General features: G+C 33.1%; 1 long non-coding RNA gene across 5 annotated transcripts in view; it reads right to left on the reverse strand.

The window, feature by feature from the left end:
* LOC129534579 (uncharacterized) overlaps window positions 1-26883 on the reverse strand; it is a 576108-nt gene that overhangs the window by 335384 nt on the left and 213841 nt on the right. For all 5 annotated transcript variants that reach the window (XR_010134293.1, XR_010134296.1, XR_008681219.2 and 2 more), the window contains exon 3: window positions 16178-16257. This is a non-coding gene — a long non-coding RNA (uncharacterized lncRNA). The remainder of the gene's footprint in view (window positions 1-16177; window positions 16258-26883) is intronic.

Below are 26883 nucleotides of genomic sequence, written 5' to 3' on the forward strand. Positions count from 1 at the left end.
TTAAGTGCATTTAATAAGACAGTTATGTAATCATTAAACTAATTGAAATGTATCTAATAAATTTTAAAAATTGATTAGACCAAAAACTTCTTATGAAGAAAACTCCAGGCCTCTGGAGCTCTTCTCTGATGAATTCTATCATACTCTGAAGGAAGAAATAATACATATGCTACATATTTTTAATTTTGAAAGTACACAAGAATTAAACACTTACCAAGTTATTATATGAGGCCAGGGACATTATATCAAAAGGAAATTACATACCGATACTACTCTTGACAAGACAAGCAAAATCATTGTCAAAAATTAACAACGTAAATCCAGAAATATATTTTAAATGCAATAATGGTTGATTCATCATTAACTAATTCACATAATGCATCACATAAGCATAATAAAAATGTGTGAGTGTGTTTACAGTAGATATAGAGAAAACATTTGTTAGACTTCATCAATCATTCATAATAAAAAAAAATCTTAGCAAATTTGCAATAAATGATGGTTTCTTCCATCCAATAAAGGGCATTTACTAACAAAATACTTTAATCATATTTAATGGTGAAATATTAAGATGAGGAATAATACAAGCTTGACTTATCTTACTACTTCTATTCGACATTATATTGGAAATCTTAGTCTGTGCTCTAAGGCAAGAAAAAGTCACAAAAATTAGAAAGAAAAAATTAAAGCTGTTTATTTGTGGATATTATGGATATAAACATAGTAATTGTTAAGGTATCTGCATAGATGTGAACAGGAATGAGGAGCTCTGGGTACTGAAGTTAAAGTGATTTAGTTTTCACTATCCAAATATAAGATATATTAAAACAGTTCAGAATAGACCTATGAAATTTTTAAAATATAAGGCCTGAGATTCTTGTACTCTTTCCTCAGCACCCAAAAGAAGCAGCTCAATTTTCCTACAACAACTTCTGTCAATAAATGTTTTCCTCATTGAAAAGGCAATGTGTAAAAATTCATCTTAGAATTTTCTACAATTTATATTATCCATGGTTTGTAGGATCCATTTTACTTGAAGACTTTGTTTTGCCACATGTGCTGAATAAGTTAAAAGAAACAGTTCTTAGAAGAAAGTTAACAAAAGTCTATCTTGTTAGTAATAATAGAACACTAAACTCTTACTCACACCTAAGAGTTGTTAAGTCATCATACTTGTATTTGCTTAAATGTTCAAATGACTCAACTAAAATAATATTTTCTTTCTTTTCTTCTTTCTGACTAAAATGGAGATAAGGTGTGTTCACCTTGTCAAGAATTCTCAATGATTCATATTATTCAGATAATTTTTTTCTGCTTTTTACTGAAATGACTTGGTATTTTCTTCAATTTCCAAAATGTTTTTCATAAGAATTGATATATTAATCTTCATGATCTGAAGGAGTTTAAAAAAATTAATTGCTCATATATTTGAAGAGTTGAACTTAATTACCTAACACTGTAAGCTTTTCTACATTACATTTCCCTGTTTTATCATGTTCTTCTTCAACAAGATAATTTTTATAATCCAAATTTTTTTACCATGGTGCTCCCTTCCAATACAAATCTTTCAGCTAGCCCAATAAAATTAACATCATGTTGATCAATGCATGGATTACTAAAAACTCTCTAATTGCTCTTCCATAGCAGTGCTCTTCCCTGCTTACTCGGTGTTGCTTAGATGATTGTTAAATGTCTCTTCTTTTATTATTAGTATTATCACTATTTAATGAATGGCTTTCTAAACTATATAGGCTCGAGAAGACATCATTATAACATACAAGGTGATCCTGGAGTTGGACTACTTTCATTTGAATTCTATACTAGTTGCATGATCTCGGACAAGTTGCTTAGTCTCCAAATGCCTTTGTTTCCTAACTTGCAAAATGAGGATAATAACAATATCCTATTCATAGAAACATTTTGAACGCTTGTAAATGAGAAAACACAGGCAGAGCACTTAGTAGAGAACATAGAATATTCTAGGTATAAAAGAAATGTTGATTATTAGTGCTATGCTATTGCTGCAGCTAATGCTATGAAAACTTTCAGACTGTGAGCCTCTCAAGACAAGAAATTGTTTCTTACTCACCTTTGTATTCCCAGCAAAAAACAGAGTGCGTAGCATAAATAACTGTTGGCTTAGTAAATGAATGTATGAATAAATGTGATTACAAGGTCTATTCTCTACTAGCACTTTTGTGTATATATCTTTTTTGTATCATTTGACAATAAGGTGTCTTTACCATCATCATCATCATGATTATTATTTCCATTTTGCTTGTTTAAAGACAATAACCCATTCCTTTTTAGATTCCCATTTGCTGACTTTTAAATGGTTTATAATATGTAAAATAAAGTGGGATATCAGAAAAAGGTGAAGATATTTTAGAAACATACATTTTAAACTCCCCTCTCTTCTAACACCTACCAAAAAAGTACTCACAAAATAAAATATGATGGATGAATGGATGAGAGAAATCTTCGTGCATTACAGGCCTAGCAACTTTCCAGAGAAAATTGTCTGGGATGCCTGATGAGCCCAGGGCTTCTAAGTTAACAGTAGCATCTGGGGAAATATCCACGGAATACTCGGCTGTTGCAGGTGTCAGAGCATTGCTTTGACAGTTTTAAGAGCTGTCTGTTATATACCTACTCTGCTAGTGGATTCTGAGTTGACGATGGAACTTAAATTGCTTCATTATGTCTTGCAGGATCACACCATCCTCCCTTGTACATGAAGAAACCTGGAAGCAGAGAAGCCATCCACTCTCCCCATGTCAGTCAGCCAGTGATCCACTGCAAAGGTAAGTTCATGTTCTGCAACTGGTTTATCACTTCCTGTCAGTGAACAATTTCCCTACTTTGGAAACAATATCCGCGAAGATGAAAGTAAATATGCTTATTTACAAGGAGTTGTGGATGTAAAGGAGGACAAAAAACGCTAAATGTTAAAATTGTTAGCTCCTATGGAGGCAGTAGAAAACATTTAGGAGTGATATTAAGGACTCTGAAGGAGAAAAACATAAGATACAAAACAAGGTAAAGAAATAAGATCATAATTTCTAAATGTAATAATTCAATAGATAAACTGGAAGAAAAATCTGATACACATGTTCTAAAATTAAGCGGTAGGCTTCACAAACTTAAAAAAAATTCCCATAATGTTTAACAAAAAAATTAATATAAATAATAAGAAAACATACTAATGCCTTCAAGGGCAGATTCAAAAGCACTAACATGCAAGTAATGTTTTTCCAGGAAGAAAAATAATAAAAGATAGACATAATAATTAATGAAATTATGAAAAGAATCTTACGTTAATAGGAATGCTGGGTCTCCTAATGAAAATAAATTAAAAATTTTATTCAGGGTTAATAACTAAAACATAAAAAGACACACATTTAGATTTTACCTAGACAGATACTGATAACAATTCTATGTCCTAAAAGTAAAAAAAATTATCAGCTTCCATACAGAAGTATAAGTTTTTGAATTAGGAAAAAAATATACTAGTGTTACACTTCTTGAGTACAAAATGAGAAACCAGAATATAGGAATCAATCTTTATAGAAAATGAGAAAGGGAAAATAATATTTACACACACACACAGAGACAGAGAAAGAGAAAGGGAGAGAAGGGGAATTTTAAATATCTAATAAGACCCTACTGAATGGAAAATAGAATAATACCTGTTTTATTTTTATTTATTATTATAATAAAATGGAAATCAAATATTTTAATATATGATAAAACATGGTTTTAGTCTAGTAATAATAGGAAAATAACATTCAAGATGGAGAAACAAACTAAGCATTTATATGGACCTATTTCATAAAAAGTAGGCAATAACAAAAGTGTTCAAGTCAGAAAAACAACAGAAAGTCAGAGGAAAATTTTGGCATCTGTTATTTTCCTCCTGGGCATGTGTGTATTTGGTCACTAACTGCACTTATACAGCAGGTGTAAAATAAGGCTGTTCAAAGATATATGAGTATCTTAGTTATAAAATATAAAATTAGAACAAAATGAAGATCATAATTTAAAAATTATAAAATACAATGAATAGTATCATGTAAAGTGGACCTGGAGGACAAAACCACTGACAAAGTGATTGTCTACTGAAGAAGATAAAATAACTAGCAGAGAAGCACATAAAGGAAAGAACTACTGTAAATGTAATGAGAAATTCATGTGATCGAAATACTCATCTTTAAGAATTTATCAGGCTGGGCACGGTGGCTCATGCCTGTAATCCTAGCACTTTGGGAGGCCGAGGCGGGCGGATCACTTGAGGTCAGGAGTTCAAGACCAGCCTGGCCAACATAGTGAAACCCCATCTCTACTAAAAATACAAAAATTAGCTAGGCGTGGTGGTGTGGGCCTGTAATACCAGCTACTTGAGAGGGTGAGGCACGAGAATCGCTTGAATCCGGGAGGCGGAGGTTGCAGTGAGCTAAGATTATCCCATTGCAATCCAGCCTGGGTGACAGAGTGAGACTCCATCTCAGAAAAAATAAATAAAGAATTTATCAGATCAAGTAAACAAGAATAATCATAGACTTTAAAGATTTTCAATAGTTAATAAAATTTAATATATATAAATATATTTATGTATATGCATGTACATATTTGTGTGCCATATATACTACACATATATGTAATACTTATGCTATACATATAGATGTAGCATATACAAATATGTGGTATACACACACATGCCCAAGTGTTCATTATAGTCTTACGATATGGAATATCTTGGTAAATATGTCTTACATTTGTCAACATATTTACAAAGTAATGGATGTTTTAGGTCACAATCTAATTGCCCTAAAATAAAACTAGGTCAGCACAGAAAAGATGGCCAAATAATTTGAAGTTTCTGGGAACTAAGAAACAAAGTTGCTATACCAATAGAATGTTGTCAAATTTCACAGAAACCCCTTCCCAGGCCAACCCCAACTCAATTTCAAGTGCTAATATTCAAAACCACTAAGGATTTCCAGTAAATTATTTTAGGGTTCTTTTGTCCCTATGATTTTAGTAGATATTTGAAGTCAAGTTAACCCAAAACCTGGCATGATTTTCTACCAATCAGTAAAAGAGCAAAGCCCCAGGGGACTCAATTAAATTCAGTATCAAGATAGAATATGGTGAACATATCTGTGATGAAAAAAATTATCATCAGCTAAGGATGAGCATTTAAAGAATAGTACAGAAGAACTTTATGGGAAGTGTCCAATATATAAAATAGAATATTTCACAATGCACTTTTTATATATAGTCATAGGCAATAATTCAGGCCAGTGTACATCTACCTTCCAAAGGAATTATACCAGAAGATTTCCCTTCCTGGAATGCATGATGTAGTACGGTTTCATGTAAGTAAAATTAGAAACCAAAACAGAACTTGCAAGAACAATAGAAATAGAGTTGTTGAGCTCTTTTAGAGACAGAACAGATGGCCTCTAAGGTAAAGAAACTAATAATTCTTGAATGAGCAGGAATCTTTGATATTAGTAATAGGTCAGAGCAATGAGATGGTGAAAAAGGAGAATGGAAATCAAAGCCACAGAAACATGATGAAAAAAGATGATCAAGTTTGTGAACAGGACCACAATTCTCTTTTTTCCTAACTATAAAAGGCTTCAGCCCCCAAGTAATCCATACTAGGAAATGATTGATAAGTAGTAAAATACTACTGCTAAAGTTATCCCAGGACATTATTCCTAATTTTATTGTTACATATCTGAACACTTCTTTGAATTGTTTTCTTCATTTATTTAAAACTTTTTTGTTGCATTTTACTGATATTTTGTGTTATATCATAAAAATAGAAATAAATAGGAAGTCACACATAAAAACATCACCCATAACAAAGCCCACACCAAAATAACATTTTGATTTTATCTATCATATATCTATCTATCATCTATCTTTTAGCTTAATGTGTTTTGCAAATTTTCTACATCATTAGTCACCTCTATATAGAATGACATATAGCAACATATTGTAATGACAACATATAATTTAGCTATATTTATTCAAAAACAAATACCTAATGAATACTTGCAATGTATCAGGTAGTAAATTAAGTCATATGAGAATTACCAGGTAGCAAATGGTGTCCAATACCAGAGAATACAATAAAATAATAAAGCAGGTTAAGGATAAAAGGGGCAGGATTAGTGTAACTTTTCCATGTAAGGAATAAGAGACCTCACTAAGGTTTCACTTGAGTTGGTACCTGAAGGGAGTGAGAAAGTGAGCCAAGTGAATACATGAGGCAAAAATTGCAGACAGTAAGAAGAGCAAGGCAGGGATGGTGAGGCATGGATGTGTCTGGCATTTGAGAAAAAACAAGGAATTCAAAGACGTTGGGGGGATGGTTGGTAGAAGACATCAGAGAGTGCGACAGGAAAAGCATATTTCAGATGTAGGGTCATGGAGAGGACTTTGAATATGAATTCTGGGTGAGACATTACGCCACCGGAAGATTTTAAGCAAAGAAGTGACATGATCTAACGTATTTTGAAAGTGTCACTGCAGCTACTGTGTTGAGAATAGGCATTGAGAGAAGGTAAGCCAAAGGACAGAAAAAGGGAGACCAATAGAATAATTAGAATAATTCTGGAGCTCAGAGATGGGAGCTAGGATCAGATAGAAATGGAGATGATAAGTATTTAGGATCTGCATATACTTTGGAGGTAAAGTCAGTAAGATTTACTAGTAAATTCAATCTTGGGAAAGAGCAAGCATGAATTTAAAAAATATATTTAGCAATAATTTTGTATTAGACAATTTGATTGAGATATATTTGTTCTAGATGCAGAAGATGTGACTGGTTTGGCTCATTCAATATCTACAAAGTCCAGTAAAATACCAGACCTGTAACAGATACTCAAGAAATATGTGTTGAATTAGTGAATAAATGTAGGAAACTGTATATTTCTATTCACTGTTTTATAAAGTGAATACATTCCTATTCACTGTTTTATAAAGTGAATAGAATTCACATAGTCAGTCTAATATCACATATTGTAAAAGTTCCTGCAAATATCTTTAAGAAATGGTATCTAGTTAAAACCCTATGAATATTGCTGTCAGCATTCTGAGGTCCGGGCAGGATGGATAAGATAATTAAGATAACCTTGTCATAGAATAAAGCTGGAACTGGGATAAGCCTGTTAATCTCATTTTATTTAAAAATATCTGCATATTTTGTTTTCTGTCATAGATCCTGTTATTTTATAATGTGTACCTCACAGAGTGATGTTTTCCTTACAAATTAAAATATATGTGGATATGAATATGTAAATAAAGTATGTTTTCCTTAGATAGATGATAAAAGAGTCATTTAAGGCCATTTAATGCTTCTCTTTGTAGTAGCTCTTATCTCACGCAGTATTATCTTTCTCCCATATGAATGTTGTATTAGCAATAGTGAATCTAGATAACCCTTATAATTAATTTTTCCAGACATCAAAAATTTCCAAAAAGTAAAAAATCCAAACATATTTATCTTTTCTTTAGTTATACTATTTAAGTCATACCCCAAATCTTCTGATCATAAAGGATTTTATAATTAGATGAAAAATAGGATTAATAGTGGTATTATTTTAAAGTTACAATGCAGAATGAGCTAGCTATGCTTTATATGAGGGCAAAATTTTCCTGAGTTATTTTGCCTTTGTAAATGCCTTCCTTGTGCTTGAGTTACCAAATGCATGTACTCCAGCCTACCATATTGTTACACAAATTGGTTTGGTAAGAAGACCATAGGTTTTTTGTAAGGCAGACTGACATATCTAAAAGTTTGGCTCATTCTAACTAGCTAGGTAATCCAGGGCACATTATTCAATCTCTCTGAGCATCAGTGTTTTCAGAGATGATAAAATGTGCTATTCATGAAGTTTTCCATTCATTCACTTATTTATTTAAAATATTTTAAAGGCCCTAATATCTAATTATTTAAAATAGTTTAAAGGCCCTAATATCTAATAATATCTAATAAAGGCCCTAATATCTAATAATGAATATACCAGAAATCCAGCAGCATCTAAAATATTTGATGTAAGGACACACAAAATAAATAGTTTTCCCTTTCATTTGAAGAATATATAAATACATATATACATACACATTTATATATTTAACACTTCACCATTATATAATTATTTTATTTAAATTATTTTTAAGTAAACATATACTTTACAATATTTTAAATATTTTTTGAAAAATATAAAATATTTATATTTTGATAAATATAAATATTTATATTTTATAAATATAAATATTTATCAAAATATTTATATTTTATATTTATTAAAATATATTAATATATTAAATATAAAATATTTATAAAATATAAATATATTTTTTGAAAAATATTTTGAAAAATATATAAAATATATAAAAATGTATTTATAATATATAAAATATATAAAATATATAAAATATGTAAATATTTTATATTTATAAAATATAAATATATATCATATAATATATAATTATAAATATATAATATATGTTTAAATGCTTATACATTATATTTTTCTTGTTTGAGATAAGAGCTACTAAAAAGAGAAGCACAAAATGGTATTTAAATGACTTCTCTTACATATATATGAAATTAAAATTTTCATTGGAAAGAAGGTCATGCAAAGAGCAAAACAGAGTTGTTATGTAAGGGACAAGTTTGAGAAAATCAAAACAAAATTTTCAAGCACAAGTAACATTGGCTGGGTATTAAAACTCTCAAAATGTGGCAAGCCAGGTTTCCATCAGCAACCAGAGCAGTCAGCCTTCACCAACACCTTAATGTAACTCTGATGAATGTGTAAGTTAAACATTAAAGAAGAAACTGGTACCTTGGTACAAAGGCTAGAACGTAAAAACAAGTCCATTAAGACCACACCTATGCTTTCTCAGAGCCTTAGAGTTTAATTAAAGTAATGGATAAGGTCTTACACACCTTGTACCAGAACCCACTTTAGATAGATAATTTTTCCAAGGGTCTGAAGTAATTGTCTAGACCCAGTACCCTAATTAAAGATTAGATAGAGTAAAACACTTTGGTTTTCGGTTTGTAGGTGCATCGAATGTATACAAGCACTAGAGAACACTTTTAACTTTGAGTTGGTCTGGTGAGTTACTCCGATCTTCTCACTGTAACCAGTTGTAGAAATAAACTCCCTTCTTTCCCAGTCTGCCTGTATCTTGTTATTGGACCGTGAGAACAGACAGCTGGACACCACTCGGTCTGAACTCAGAAATGCTTGGCAAATTTCAGGTGACATTTTGGCTTTAGAAAGAAGTATAATTTCTAGTAAATTTGGTTTTACTATAATACATATCTAGATTTAGGAAAATCAATAAAATTACTTGAAAGGGCAAAGCCAAGTTATGGTAATATATCTAATTGTGCATTTTAATTTTGTTTTGTATTTTTTATTACTTTTCTTATCAGAATGCTGAATGAACAAAATTATGACATACTAATCACAATGCTAGAGAAAAAGAGATAACTCATTAGTAAATGGTAGTATATATTCAGAAAAAATGATCGTTTTTAACTTCTTTAAAAATTCATTTTAGAAAGTAGGGGTAGAGTATTCTGTAACCTAACTCAGATAATCAAAATATAGAGAAAAATTAAATGCAAGATAGCATTTGTTTATTGTCATGATTTTAAAACAGTATACCAGCATTGGTAATTTCTTTCATGATTAAGGAATTGTTCTTTATGAAATGGAATCAATAAAGCTTAAGCAAACTTAAAATTATAAAATAACATTTCTAGAAGTATTTATTTTGGTAATAACCAAGAAGATCTTTCACGAAAAATTCTTCCTCCTTTCTCTTAATACTGTACACTGAAATTAGTTAAATTATCATATTAAGTAAGGCCTTTGTGTTGCAGAATGGAGGAGTGGGTTAAGAAGAGAAAATCATCTCTTAATGGCAAAATTAGCAAATCTTATGCAATTTCCCATCAAAATGTCATGTTAATCTGTCTAGGCCTAGTTAGAAGCAGACAGGGCATAAAAGTTAACCAAACCTATGGAGAAGAACCAAAGTTTGCAGAAGAGGCAGGCAGCCCACCCTGACACACACCCACCCATTGACTCTCCTCTGCCCCCTCACAAGAAACACTCATGGACCTATGAACAGAAGATATTTGAATAAAAATCTGGTTTGATTTATTCTAATCAGATTTTAGAAATATCAGGTTATTATTACACTTATGAATCACTCTAATTTTTACTATATATATCTTAAAATGCACTGTAATAGGTAATTTTAATAATATTCAAAGACCATAGACTCTAAATACTTCATGTTTTAATGCATTTTTTAAAAAGAAAAGGGTTTAGATTCTAAATCTACTCACTTGGGAATTGTCTCATGATGAATATTTGAAAGCTTCTTAGGTCTGTGAGCTCTTTTCTAGACTGCAAAATGAAACCTTAGGATCCTAGGAGTGCTTGTGAAACTTCAGCTTTTATACCAGAATTTTAGAGTGTCCAGATTTGAAGGAAAAAGATCATTTTTGTGAGAAAATAAGGCACCTGTGATTGTGTGTGTATATGTGTGTGTGCTTGTGTGCTGGAGTTTAAGCACTGTGGTGGATCAGCAGCCGTTAGTGTGAAAAATATGTGGTATAAAGGAGAAACTTTGTGTTAAAACTATTGAGGAATTAAGGAGCATCATTAGAAGAGAAGAGACTGGCAGGGCAGCAGGAAGAGGAGCATCATGACAAGAGTCTGGAAGAATTCTTTAATTCTGACATGAATAATGAAAGAAAGCCAGTCACAATCAATCTGGATTTTGATGCCTCATCTAATGTTCAAGAGTTGCTACAATTACTTCAGAGTTTGCGAACCACACATACCACTTAACTCATGGATATCATATTACTGAGGCATATAAGCATATTTGTTTGTGTAAACTGAGATGCAAATTAAATTAGCAATGATAAACCACCTTTTACCTATTAAATTGTCAAGCATAAAAAACAATATTCAGGACCTGGATGTGTAATTAAGATGGGGCTTGTGATTCCATTCTGATAAGGATAAAATCGGCATGAAATATTGTGAAAGAAGTTTGGGATTATATATCAATACATTTGAAAATTTTAACATTCTTACTATTTAATGTGGAACCCACTTCCCTAGTATCTCTCAAGAGAATAATAAAATGTGTCAAAGTTTTACAAAAAAAGATAATTAACTGCTAGAACAGTCTGGCTCCTATGAACTTCAAAAACTGGCCCTCCAGCTCTCCACTGGGGGACAAGGCCTCAGGTTAAAGAAAAACTTCTGAGAGAAGAATCAAAATTGAGGAGGACAGGGGCAGTAGAGACAAATAAAAAAAGATCTAAACCAAAGTGGGTGAGGAGTCTAGATGCAGAATATCTCAGAAAGTAAGCTGCCAGCATTTGAGCATTACAGAGAATAGCAGAGGGGAGCCATGTGAAGTTATCAAAGCTTTCTTGAAATGTCCCTTCATCCTAAAAGTGTATGGAGCCTAATTTTACATAAAAATGTACAATATAAAATTATTACAAGAAAAAGAATAAGAAGAATATACCCCAACAATGAAAGCATATCATAAAGGTACACCCACAAGAAAGCTAAATGACACTAAGAAAATGATACAAGACATAAAAGAACAATATAACATAAATAAAAATTTTTAAAAATTCAGAAACAATATGTCAGTCTTCAGGAAACAAAAATAAAAATAATTATTTAGAAAATAATACTAAAGTAAGAAGAAAATTATAATGAATAAACATAGATAATCTTTAAGAGAAATAGAATGTATAAAAGAGTACATTTTAAAAGTAGTATTAAAAATTAGAAGAGATGAAAATAATTTTAAAAAATGACAAATATCAAAGATAGGCAGAAAAGGTTTAAAGTATTTAATAGAAGTTACAGAAATGAAAGCCAAAGCAAGATAATAAAATAACTTCCCTGAAATAATAATTTTAAAAACTTGAAATATATGCTGACATAGCAAACCATAAATCTAAGAGTGTTGCCCCAGAGTCACCAATACCATTACACATTCCAGTAAACTTATTAGAAAAGGACAAATTATTTATGCACCTAGAAAATATAGTATTTGACTTATATGGGAAAGTATATTAAATTATCATGACAATTTCCAGAGCCACACTTTAAGAAAGAAGAAAGTTGAGAAAAATGTTTAATTTATTCAAGAAAAAAAATGTATAAGCCAATGGTTTTATATCCAAAACAACTGGCAAAGTGCACAGATAAGCTTTTAACAACATGAAAGCACTCAAAAAATAATGTTCCCATGAGCATTTCCTCCAAAACATACTATAGAATAACATAAAGATAACCACAATGACCAGAGAGAACCAGACATAAGGACTGATGTGAGCATTAAACATATGGTTGCCCATAGAATTAAGATGACATGAGAGCTAAGACGAAGACAGTACACAATGACTATGCATTCTGACCATTTGTTTATGAAGGGATTGTGGTAAACAATGGAGAAAGATAAAAAGTAAAATGATCAATAGTCATTTAAGTGCTAATACTTGTACTGTTATTCTAGAAGTAATATATGATATAACAAATGAGAAATTATTGAATATCCAAATTTTATCATCTTCTTCTTTAGAACCAAGAGATAACAAAAACATCAAAGTTCTGTAGTCTTGAATTTTACATAAAAATATCGATATACATTTTTAAGGTGTTATATCTTGGGTGAATTAAACTACAAGGAGACAGTATTCCATACCAACTAAAATAAAATGATAAATTAAAAAGAACTCTGACTACTCTTAAGTGTAAGTGTGGGAGAAGATGCAGGCCAACTGCAGCATCAATTTTCTTCTAGTGGGACTATGTATTGATCTAACCTCTGGCAAAAACCCTGTTTGATAGTATCTTTTGAATCTGTTACAAGTTTTACTCTTTTGTATAACTACAACAGAATTACATATCTATTTTCACCAAAATATAGGTGTAAACATGTTATTGCTGCATTATTGATAACAGTAAAAAATTAGAAACAACTAAAACGTCAATCAAACTTAGAATAACACATTGTAATATATTCATACAAAAATATATTTAATGAACAACTGATGTACATAATCACTCCGGTGAATTCCCAAATCATAATATTGAAAGAAGAATGTTAGACACAAAAAACCTACTGCTTTGATTCAATTTATGCAAAGTTTGAAAACAAGCTAAACTAAGCTATGGTGCTAAAAGTTAGGTAATTTATTTTTATTGTGGAAATGGGGTTAATAACTAAGTAGGCCCTGTAAAGGTTTCTGCAGTTTAAAGGTGTTACATTTCTTGAACTGTATAGTGGCTATATGTGTATGCTTTCTATATAATAATTTATCAAATATAGGTGTACACATACACTTGTAAATTTTTCCGTGTGTATGCTATAATAGATAATTGACGCTCTGGTAAACCTTGTATACCCCAGCTACTGAGGATGTCTGAGACTGATAGCTCAGAGGTGAGTTCCTCCCTTGAAATTGCCCTTGGCCACAGAGAACTCTATTCTAAAAGTATTCTCCTACTAGGGAGACACCATACTCCGTCACTGGATCGTGCAATGATATAAAGGCCTAGACACTATATTTCATGTCAGAAAACACTGAAGAGCCATTCCACTTCTAAAGCTTTATTGAAACTGTGTTATGGGTTGACTTCTCTTTCTGCTCAATCCTGCTTTTTTTGGTTCATCACAGATAACATCTACCAAGAGCATTCCCCAGTAAATCCTCTCTGCATAAAACTCTCCATCTTAGAGACTATGTCTAGGGAACTTCATACGATTCTGTTGTTACTAGAAGGGGTCCTAGAAAACAAACTGTAGAATAATATTCTAAAGCTGGATCAAAATGTTCAGGCCATCTAGCAACGAGGGCTACATTGCTGGTGGTAAATGGAGGATGAGTAGACTTCACATTTCACAGTTGATAAAATTGTTGCAAGTAGTGAACTCAGAACTCAAGTGCAGTACTGGTAGAAGAAGACACACTGGCTATGTAATTACTTCTGGAACTTAATGTCATATAGAAAATAGTAAGTATAAGGACTACAAAGTAAATAGACTTTATTGGGAATCATTTTATTTTAATTTAAGGGTTGATAATGATGAGCTCAGGTGATTAATTAATTATCATTCCAAGGTAAAATGTGAAAGCCAGAAGGATTCTTGGCAGAATCTAAGGAAACTCTAATCATCTGCCACTGGTGGGCAGTCACTAGAGGACTAAATTCAAAAGTTAATAATACAACTAGTGGAGCTTCAGAGATAGTTGGATTATCAGCCTCAGCAGGTTTCATAAGCCAATGTCAAGATACTAACAAGAAAGAAATATTCCCCTTAGATTTGGAATGAAGATAATTGATTAGACATAGCTGAAAACCTTGAAGTTCTATTTTCCCCCTAATGGTCTTTTTTGGTGGAAGTATCTTCTAATTCCTTTGATACAAGACAGTGGTATTATTTTAAAGAAAGCATTGCTTGGAGATAATACAGAAATTTCAAATGACTTAGGTCCTTTAAAAGACAATGCTTCTGTCTAAGACCCCCACACACTAAGGAACTATCCTTTTTCCCTTCCAGGCAAAAATTCCAATAATAAGGGTTAAATACCAGCACATTCCAATGAGACAAGTGCTGAACTAGTTAAGGGAAGAAAGAGACTATATGTAAAGGAATTGTAGCAGCTGTCTAATAGGTACCATGGGAGCCAGGAGAACATGAATGAAACTGGATCCTGAAGGTGATGTAAAAAGGAGCATAGAACTTAGAGTTGGATATGAGATACTTTATCAATATGGAGCACTCTCTCATGATATGTAATTTAACACACTGGCAAGAACACCAGGAAACACTGATATATCAGCAGAAAGGCACTAGGGAAGTTTGAAAAAGTAATGGCCCATATAAATGTAGCAGAAGTGCCAGAATTGTGTGACAGATAGAAGACGAAGGCATTAAATGTGCATGCTACAGTGGCATACTATGTAAGATCAGAATAACCATCAGTAAACTATATTCCAAGAAAGATTAGAAGCACAGCTAATTCACTAAAGCAACACGCATTACACTGGTGAAAAAGGCACTGTCATTTCTGAACTCAGTATGGTTCTCCTCTGTAGGCCAGGGAATACTGTGACAGGACTGGCCTCCCTGAAAGAAACAGGTATGAGAGTATCCTGAAATGAAAAGAAGCCAGATAGTGGCTCTTAACTGTCAAAGCAAGAAGGACACATTTACCACCCTGGGAACCAAAGCTGAAGTGGCAGGCAGAGGAGGCATGCACCACAGAGATGTTATATATATGATTATATATATGCATGATACATGACTAGTGATATGATTATACATATGATTAATATAACACAATATTTTCAAAGACAACTTAGGAAACCATCAAATATGTTTCTAAATTTACATAATTAAAATAAATAAAGAATGGATAATTAGGAGACTGAATGCAACTATACTAATAAAATATTGTTTTCCCTTTCCCAGTCCTAAGACCTGAGTACAGTTCTCAGATCCAGAATCAGCAGCGTGAGAAAGGATCAGGAACACCACAAGTATATTAAAAAGTAATTCCTCCTATTCTTTCTGAAAATAACTGACAATTATGTAGTAAATAAGGACATTTGAAGGAAAGGACGTAGCCACACCTTTTGGGGATTATTGGACATGGATCTGAATTGGCATTGATATCTGTGGACCCAAAGCACCACCATTTTCCTCTTGTTAGAGTGACATTATTAATGAAGCTCTGGAACATGTCTGGTTCACTATGGATCTAATGGATCTATGAACTGTCCAGTGGGCATGTTCCTGATTTCTAAATATAACCTGAATAAAGAGACTTGGTAGTTGGCAGAATCCCAACATTGATTTGTTAGTTTGTGTGGTAAGAGGTATTATAGTGGGGAAGGCCCATTGGAAACTTCTTAAACTATTCATTTCCCCAGGAAAAAAATAAGAAACAACATTATATATTTGAAAAAATTGATTAGTGTCACCTTAAAATATTAAAAGATAACTGGTGTCTTGCCTGCTTTGTGCTGCTATAACTGCATTACTGAGACTGGGTAATTTATAATGAACAGAAATTGGTTTGGCTCACTGTTCTGAAGGCTGGGCACTCCAATGGCATGTTTCTGGCATCTGGTCAGCCACTGATGAGAACCTTCTTACTGGGTCATCCTAGCAGAAGACAGAAAGACAAGAGAGCAAATGAGAGCTAGAGGGGGCCTAACTAGTTTTTATAGCAAATGCATTATTTTGATAACAAATCCATACCTGAGATAACTAACCCACTCCAGTGATAATGGTATTAATCCACTCATGATGTCAGAGCCCTTATAACCTAATCAACTCTTTAAAGGTCTCACCTCTAAACACTGTTGCATTGGGGATTAACTTTCCAACACATTGATGTTGCAGGACACATTTCAGCCATAGCAACAGGTGTGATTGTCCCCACCAGATTCCCATATAATTCAGTGCTCTAGCCCCTAAACAAATAGATTATATGGATCACAGTGGCCTCATATTAACTTTACTTAGTAGTAGCTCTAATTACAGCTATTATGCCAAATATGGTATCTTTGCTAGAGCAGATTAATTTAGCTTCTGGCACATGTAGCTATTGACCTGGCTAACAGCTTATTTTCTGTATCTTATTTAAAGGAGCATAACAAATAGTTAGCTTCACATGAGATGAACAACAGTATATACTCATGATTTAGTCTCAAAGCTGTTAATTTTCTGAAGGTAAACACCCTCTGGACATTCCCCAGATAATTACTTTGGTCTATTTTGGTGTTTATATCACGTTGATAGGAGGATGAACAGGAAGTGGCAACTCACAAGGAGGGCGAAGTAAGATACACAGGCCCTAGAGGGTGGGAGATAAACTCTATAAAGATTCAAGAACGTGCCATGTAGGTGAAGTTTTGTGGCTCCAGAAATCCAGGTCATATTGGTACACCCAATCTAATGTATAGGACGAATAATCAAATTTTGCATATCCCACAAGTAAGAAACACAGGACCTCATAAGATGCTGATTTCTGGAGGCAGCATATTCTTGGGAAACTTGGTCCTAATTCATTTCCTCAGTGATTTGAAAGACTGTCAGCTTTCAGTGATACCTAAAGCAAGAAAGGCCTCAAAAGGGACCAGGCTATGGTAAAAGGAGACATTCCACCTAGGTGCTATGACCTGGGAGTCCTTACGGCTCTGCACCATTTTTTAAAAAATTTTCAATAATAATGAAATTATTTCATATTTTCACTGTCCAATGTAATAACTAATGGTCATAAGTCTGAAATAAAGCTTTCAGCAGGTCCATGGCCACTCTGGAGATTTTGGGGAGAATCCTTTCTTGCCTCTCCTAGATTCTGCTGACTGCTGGTATGCCTTGGCATCCCTCATTGTATGTCTCAAAACTCCTTCTGCCCCACTCACACAGATAGGATAAGCTGCTTCTCTCAAGATCTTTTACTTTATCACATCCTTTGCTATATCAGGTAATATTCACAGGTTATTGATATTAGGATATGAGCATATTTTTTTCAGAGCCAAATTCAGCCCACTACAGGAAGCCTGTGTTATTTGTCAGCTCTTATGAAGCTTATAGATGGGTGCAGATGCAAGAGAGACTACAAATGAACAACAACAACAACAAAAATCAGCCAGCAACTGGTACCTGCAGATAATTGAAGCTATATTATAGAAAGTCATTAGGTAACTGTTTAAGATTAATTTTTCTGGAAAGTCTCTAGGAATTAGTGGTATTTCAACAATAATCCAAATCACAAGAAAAAATTAGGAGTTCAAATACCTTGAGGAAGAGCTTCCTAGGCAAAGGGAAAAGTTAATGTAGAGACAAAAGCTACAACAGGTATGGCATATTAAATAAATGAAAAACAAAACCATACAGCTAGAAAATAGTAGATAAACTTGGAGGTGTAGACATGGACCAAATCCTATAGTACCTTGTAAACCAGAGTAAGGAATTTATCGATTAGTAACACTTACGTTCTGTAGCCTCACATAGCTTCCAAATATCTTAACATAATAAACATTATGTGTTGCTCCTGAGACACCTGTTGCAATCTGATATCCTTAAAGTAATTTCTTCCTAACCTCTGTTTGTTATCAATGTTGGGATGACGCTTTGCATAAATAATTTATTTCAAATTACTATGTCACCTGAATGTTATATTAGCACAAGATGTGAAGTTTCTGATTCCAATCATAATTATAAAAATGATTGATCCATGTTATGTATCTCAAAATCCTTGCTAGTTGATTAATTTGCTGAGTGAAACTTTTTATATTAAAAACTAACAAGTACAAATAAGAAGGTATGCTTTTATTTATATAGCATTTCTCACAAATCAATCAACAAGGGCAGGATAAATTGTTTTGATTGAATAAACAGAGAATTTCCAAAGGTCACTTTCACTTTGTGTTAGAGTAACATATCTGTTTAATTTTTATCTTTGTGGGTACATAGTAGTTGTATATATTTATGGGGTACATTAGATGTTTTGATACAGACATGCAATGCATAATAATCATATCATAGACAATGGGATATTCATCCTTTCAAGAATTTATTCTTTGTTTTACAAACAATTCAATTATATTATTTTGTTTATTTCAAAGTGTACATATTGACTATTGTCACATTTGTGCTATCAAATAGTAGGTCTTATTCATTCTTTTTAATTTTTTGTACCCATTAACCATCCCCACCTCCACCCACCATCCCCCCTACCCTTCCAAGCCTCTGGTAACCATCATTCTACTCTCTATGTCCATAAGTTCGATTGTTTTGATTTTAGAACCCACAAATAAGAGAACATGTGATATTTGTCTTTATTTGTCTGGCTTATTTCACTTAACATAATGATCTCCAGTTCCATTCAAACTGATGCAAATGACAGGCTCTCATTCCTTTTTATAGCAGAATAGTACTCCATTGTGAACATGTACTACAGTTTATTTATTCACTCATCTGTAGATGGACACTTAAGTTGCTTCCAAATCTTGGCCATTTTGAACAATGCTACAACAAACATAGTAGTGCAGATATCTCTTTGATATACTGATTTCCTTTCTTTTCAGTATATACTCAGCAGTGGGATGGCTGGGTCATGTGGTAACTTTAATTTTACTTTTTTCAAGAACCTCTAAACTGTTTTTCATAGTGACTATACTAATTTACCTTCTCACCAACATTGTACAAGGCTTCCCTTTCCTCCACATCCTCATCATCATTTGTTATTGCCTGTCTTTTTGATATAAGCCATTTTAACTAAGGTGAGATGATATCTCATTGTAGTTTTGATTTGTAGTTCACTGATGAACAATGATGTTGAGCATCTTTTAATATACTTGTTTGCCATTTTTATGTCTTATTTTGAGAAATATCTATTAATATCTTTTGCCCATTTTCAAATCAGATTATTAGATTTTTTTCCTATAGAATTGTGTGAGCCCCTTATATATTCTGATTTTTAATCTCTTGTCAGATGTACGGATAGTTTGCAAGTATTTTCTCCTAGTCTGTGGGTGTTTTTCTTCACTTTCTTCATGTTTTATTTGCTGTGCACCTAGAAAATATAGCATTTGACTTATATGGGAAAGTATATTAAATTATCACGACAATTTCCAGAGCCACACTTTAAGAAAGAAGAAAATTGAGAAAAACGTTTAATGTATTCAAGAAAAAAAATGTATAAGCCAATGATTTTATATCCAAAACAACTGACAAAGTGCACAGATAAGCTGTTAACTTTTTTACTTGCTGTAATCCCAATTGTGCATTTTTGCTTTGGTTGCTTGCACTTGTGGGGTATTCCTCAAGAAATTTTTTGCTCAGACTAATTTCCTGGAGGTTTTCCCCAGTGTTTTCTTGTAGTAATTTCACAGTTTGAGGTCTTAAATTTAAGTTTTTAATCCATTTTGTTTTGATTTTTGTGTATGGCAAGAGATAGGAATCTAGTTTCATTCTTTTGCATATAGATATTCAGTTTTCTCAGCACCATTTATTGAAGAGATTGTCTTTTTCTCAATGTATGCTCTTGGTAACTTCGTCAAAAATGAGTTCACTGCAGGTGTGTGGATTTGTTTCTGAGTTCTCTGTTCTGTTCCATTGGTCTATATGTGTGGGGTTTTTTGTTTGTTTGGTTGGTTGGTTGGTTGATTGTTTTTTTTGTTTGTTTGTTTTTTGTTTTTCATTTTTTTGCCAGTACCATGGTGTTTTGATACTATAGCTCTGCAGAATAATTTGAAATCAGATATTGTGATTCCTTTAGTTTTTTTTGTTTTTTGGTTTTTTGGTTTTTTTGGATAGCTTTTGCTGTTCTGGGTCGTTTGTAGTGTCCTATTCATTTTAAGATTGTTTCTCTATTTCTGCAAGGAATGTCATTAGTATTCTGATAGAGATTGCATTGAACCTGTAGATTACTTTGAGTAGTATGGACATTTTACCATATCCATATGGTAAAATTTAACAATTTAAAATATTGTTTTTTTCCAATCCATAAACATGAAATTTTTTTTCACTTTTTGGTATCTTCTTCAGCTTCTTTCATCAATGTTTTATAATTTTCACTACAGAGATCTTACACTTCTTTGGTTAAGTTAATTCCTAGGTATTTAATTATTTTTGGCTATTGTAAATGGGATTACTTTTTTGACGTTTTTTCAGATTGTTCACTGTTGGCATATTGGAATGCTACTGAATTTTGTATGTTGATTTTGTGTCTGGCAATTTTAATGAACTTGTTGATCACACATAAAAATGGCAATAGTTTCTAATGGTTTTCTTGTGGAGTCTTTAGGTTTTCCTGAATATAAGATCATATCATCTACACACATGGATTATTTGATTTCTTCCTTTCCAATTTTGATGCCTTTATTTCTTTCTCTTGTCTGATTGCTCCAGCTAGGACTTCCAGGATTACGTTGAATAACAGTGGTCACAGTGAGCATCCTCATCATGTTCCAGGTCTCGGAGAAAAGGTTTTCAGTTTTTCTCCATTCTGCATGATATTAGGGTGTGGGTTGGTCATGTGGCTTTTATTATGTTGTTATTCTTCTATAACCAGTTTTTATATTTTTTTGTCATGAAGGAATGTTAAACTTTATCAATTGCTTTATAGGCATCAGTTGAAATGATCATATGGGTTTTGTCCTTCATTCTGTTGATATGATGTATCACATTGATTGATTTGCATATGTTAAACCATGCTTGCATCCTGGGATAAACCCTACTTGGTCATGATGAATAATCTTTCTAATGTATTGTTGAATTTGATTTGCTAGTATTGTGTTGAGTATTTTTACATCAATACACATCGGAGTAATTTACCAGTAGTTTTCTTTTTTTGATGTGTCTTTGTCTGGTATTGGTATTAGAGTAATACTGGCTCATAGAACGAGTTTGGAAGTATTCCCGCCACCTCAACTTTTAAGAATAGTTCAAGTAGTATTGGTTTTACTTCTTTAAATGTTTGGTAGAATTCAGCAACAAAGACATTGGGTTCTGGGCTTTTCTTTACTGGGAAACTTTTTATTATGGCTTTGGTCCCATTACTTGTTGCCGATCTGTTCAGGTTTTGGATTTCATCATGGTTCAATCTTGGTAGGTTGAATTTGTCCATTTATTTTAGATTTTCCAATTTACTGGCATATAGTTGCTCATCATAGCCTCTAATGATCCTTTGAATTTCTGAAGTATCAATTGTAATGTTTCTTTCATCTCTGATTTTATTTATTTTGGTCTTCTTTCTTTTTTCTTAGTCAGTCTTGCTAAAGGTTTGCCAAATTTGTTAAATGTTTTAATAAAACCAGCTTTTTATTTCATTGATCTTTTGTATTTTTTTATTTTAATTTTATTTATTTCTGCTCTAATCTTTATTTTTTTCTTCTACTAATTTTGGGTTTGATTGGCTCTCGCTTTTCTAGTTCCTTTAGATGCATCACTAGGTGATATATTTGAAGTTTTTCTGCTTTTTTAATGTAAGCACTTAATAGCTATAAAGTTTCCTCTTAGTACAGCTTTTCTTGTATCCCATAGGTTTTAGTATGTTGTGTTTCCATTATCATTTGTTTCAAGAAATTTTCAATTTCCTTCTTAATTTCTTCATTGAATCACTGGTCATTCAGCAGCATGTTGTTTAATCTCAATGTATCTTTGTGGTTTCCAAATTTCTATTGTCATTGATTTCTAATTTTACCTTGTTGTGGTCAGAAAAGATGCTTGATTTTATTTTATTTTTTTTTTTTATTTTTTATTATTATTATACTTTAAGTTTTAGGGTACATGTGCACAATGTGCAGGTTAGTTACATATGTATACATGTGACATGCTGGTGTGCTGCACCCATTAACTCGTCATTTAGCATTAGGTATATCTCTTAAAGCTATCCCTCCCCCCTCCCCCCACCCCGCAACAGTCCCCAGAGTGTGATGTTCCTCTTCCTGTGTCCATGTGTTCTCATTGTTCAATTCCCATCTATGAGTGAGAATATGCGGTGTTTGGTTTTTTGTTCTTGCGATAGTTTACTGAGAATGATGATTTCCAATTTCATCCATGTCCCTACAAAGGACATGAACTCATCATTTTTTATGGCTGCATTGTATTCCATGGTGTATATGTGCCACATTTTCTTAATCCAGTCTATCATTGATGGACATTTGGCTTGATTCCAAGTGTTGCTACTGTGAATGGTGCCGCAATAAACATACGTGTGCATGTGTCTTTATAGCAGCATGATTTATAGTCCTTTGGGTATGTACCGAGTAATGGGATGGCTGAGTCAAATGGTATTTCTAGTTCTAGATCCCTGAGGAATCGCCACACTGACTTCCACAATGGTTGAACTAGTTTACAGTCCCACCAACAGTGTAAAAGTGTTCCTATTTCTCCACATCCTCTCCAGCACCTGTTGTTTCCTGACTTTTTAATGATTGCCGTTCTAACTGGTGTGAGATGGTATCTCATTGTGGTTTTGATTTGCATTTCTCTGATGGCCAGTGATGATGAGCATTTTTTCATGTGTCTTTTGGCTGCATAAATGTCTTTTGAGAAGTGTCTGTTCATATCCTTCTCCCACTTTTGGATGGGGTTGTTTGTTTTTTTCTTGTAAATTTGTTTGAGTTCATTGTAGATTGTGGATATTAGCCCTTTGTCAGATGAGTAGGTTGCAAAAATTTTCTCCCATTTTGTAGGTTGCCTGTTCACTCTGATGGTAGTTTCTTTTGCTGTGCAGAAGCTCTTTAGTTTAATTAGATCCCATTTATCCACCATGATCCAGTGGGATTCATCCCTGGGATGCACGACTGGTTCAATATACGCAAATCAATAAATGTAATCCAGCATATAAACAGAACCAAAGACAAAAACCACATGATTATCTCAATAGATGCAGAAAACGCCTTTGACAAAATTCAACAACACTTCATGCTAAAAACTCTCAATAAATTAGGCATTGATGGGACGTATCTCAAAATAATAAGAGTTATCTATGACAATCCCACAGCCAATATCATACTGAATGGGCAAAAACTGGAAGCATTCCCTTTGAAAACTGGCACAAGACAGGGATGCCCTCTCTCACCACTCCTATTCAACATAGTGTTGGAAGTTCTGGCCAGGGCAATTAGGCAGGAGAAGGAAATAAAGGGTATTCAATTAGGAAAAGAGGAAGTCAAATTGTCCCTGTTTGCAAACGACATGATTGTATATCTAGAAAACCCCATTGTCTCAGCCCAAAATCTCCTTCAGCTGATAAGCAACTTCAGCAAAGTCTCAGGATACAAAATCAATGTACAAAAATCACAAGCATTCTTATAAACCAATAACAGACAAACAGAGAGAGAAATCATGTGTGAACTCCCATTCACAATTGCTTCAAAGAGAATAAAATACCTAGGAATCCACCTTACAAGGGATGTGAAGGACCTCTTCAAGGAGAACTACAAACCACTGCTCAATGAAATAAAAGAGGATACAAACAAATGGAAGAACATTCCATGCTCATGGGTAGGAAGAATCAATATTGTGAAAATCGCCATACTGCCCAAGGTAATTTATAGATTCAGTGCCATCCCCATCAAGCTACCAATGCCTTTCTTCACAGAATTGGAAAAAACTACTTTAAAGTTCATATGGGACCAAAAAAGAGCCCGCATCACCAAGTCAATCCTAAGCCAAAAGAACAAAGCTGGAGACATCATGCTACCTGACTTCAAACTATAGTACAAGGCTACAGTAACCAAAACAGCATGGTAATGGTACCAAAACAGAGATAAAGGTCAATGGAACAGAACAGAGCCCTCAGAAATAACGCCACATATCTACAACTATCTGATCTTTGACAAACCTGAGAAAAACAAGCAATGGGGAAAGGATTCCCTATTTAATAAATGGTGCTGGGAAAATTGGCTAGCCATATGTAGAAAGCTGAAACTGGATCCCTTCCTTACACCTTATACAAAAATTAATTCAAGTGGATTAAAGACTTAAACATTAGACCTAAAACCATAAAAACCCTAGAAGAAAACCTAGGCATTACCATTCAGGACATAGGCATGGGCAAGGACTTCATGTCTAAAACACCATGATGCTTGATTTTATTTCAACTTTTTTGAATGCTTTCAGACTTGTTTTGTGACCTAATGTAAGATCTATCCTTGAGAATAATCCATGTGCTGAGGAAAAGAATGTGTATTTCACAGGTCTTTGATAAAATGTTCTGTAAATATCTACTAGATCCATTTGTTCTATAGTGCAGATTAAGTTGGATGTTTCTTTGTTAATTTTCTTTCTGAAAGATCTGTCCAGTGCTGAAAGTGGGGTGCTGAAGTCTCCATCTATTATTTTATTGGAGCTTCTCTCTCCATTTAGCTCTAATAATATTTGCTTTACATATCTGAGTGCTCCAGTGTTGGGTGCATATATGTTTAAAATTGTTGTGTCCCCTTGCTGAATTAACCTCCTTATCATTATATAGTTACCTTCTTTGTCTCTTCCTAATGTTTTTGTCTTGAAATCTATTTTGTCTAAGTATAGCAACTCCTGCTCTTTTTTGGTTTCCATTGGCATGAACTGTGTTTTTCCATCCCTTTATTTTCAGTCTGTGTGTGTCTTTATAGGTAAAGTGCGTTTCTTACAGGCAACAGATCAATGGTTCTTGCTTTTTTATTCATCCAGCCACTCTATACGTTTTGACTGGTGAATCTATTTACATTCAATGCTATTTTTTATAGGTAAGGATTTAATCCTGCCATTTTTTAACTTTGTTTTCTAGTTGTTTTGTAGTCTCTTTCTTGTGGGACATACCTTTTAAACAATGGTCAGTTTTTCACATGACTTGTTCTTTGTAGTGTAATTTAGAAGGCATTGCTTAAATAAATCTCCTATAATACCTTACAGTGTTTCTGTGAAATTTCCATGGGGTAAAAATACTGCATCTTACAAAATTCTTTTCCAAAATGTATATACCTTAAAAAGGTAACATATTAAGCCATTAATGTGCCGTTGTTTAATAAGAGATTAAAAACAAGTCAATTAATTTACCCAAACACAGGTTGCAAACCAGTTGCTCTTAGCAGAATCTGGCTGCAGTCTTGTTTTGTTTGGCTAACAAAAAAGTGTTTGTGCAATGCTTGAATTTTAATGACTTTAAACTAGTGTTTAAATGCTTCTTCCCATTTTCCAGTGGCCCTTCTGAATTTCTATCTTGTTTATACCAGGCTCAAATTATGTATTTATGTTATTTTTTAGCATTTGTGTTTGTGACCTCCATCAAAGTACCAATATGTTTATGGAGTGAGAGAAGGCACCACCTCAAGCTAGTGTAGTTGTGCAGCTCAGAGAGAACATGTCTAGCAATTATTAGAGTGCCTTTCTAGGTCCTCTTTTATTAACATATCCCTACTCTATGCTGATAATCTCACCCTATGTTGATGACTCTCAAACATACATAGTTGTCCTTTCTTCTGAACTATGATTATATACAATCTTCTCTTGTACTTGGCGCTTAGATTTCTGCAGACATCGCCAAAATTTCACTTTCTAACTTGCCTCTTATGTTTTCCATTTCAGTTAAAGGCCCAGTATTGCTTTAATGTGAGCTACTTGGGGGCAAAGATACCCCTATATCTCTAGCAAAAGAGACCTAGTCTTGGTCATAGTGGGTGCTCCCTTTTTGTTTTTAATTTTTTATTTGGAGATAAAACTCACAAGAAGTTGCAAAAATAGTAGTTTTCATGTAACCTTCACTCAACTTTTTCCCCAATAACAACATATTATATAGCCATAGTACATTTTTAAAGCTAGAAAATTGATATTGGTATAAATATTATTAGTTAAACTAATTTTTTTCAGATTTTACCAAATTTTACACACACTTGTATTCTTCTTTTTAGGGTATAGTGTGACAAAATTTTATCACATGTATAGATTGGTTTAACAACCACTGCAAACATTACACAAATATGCTACATTGCTGGAAGGAAACTCCCTCTTGCTTCCTCTTCATAGTCAGACTCTACTCTATCCCTAAACCCCAGATACTTATTCTCCATCAATACGGTTTTGTCATTTTGGAAGTGTTGTGTAAATGAAATCGTATAACATGTAACCCTTTGAGATGGGCTTTTATTTTCATTCAGCATTATACCCTTTCAATCCATCCTACTTGGTGGGTGCCTGTATAAAAATAATTTATTTCTTTATATAGCTAGGTAATATTTCATAGTGTGTATGTATGTATGTACCACAGCTTGTTCATACATTTGCCTATTC

This window comes from Gorilla gorilla, chromosome 5 (genome assembly GCF_029281585.2).
Source record: "Gorilla gorilla gorilla isolate KB3781 chromosome 5, NHGRI_mGorGor1-v2.1_pri, whole genome shotgun sequence".
In the NCBI taxonomy this organism is placed as follows: Eukaryota; Metazoa; Chordata; class Mammalia; order Primates; family Hominidae; genus Gorilla; species Gorilla gorilla.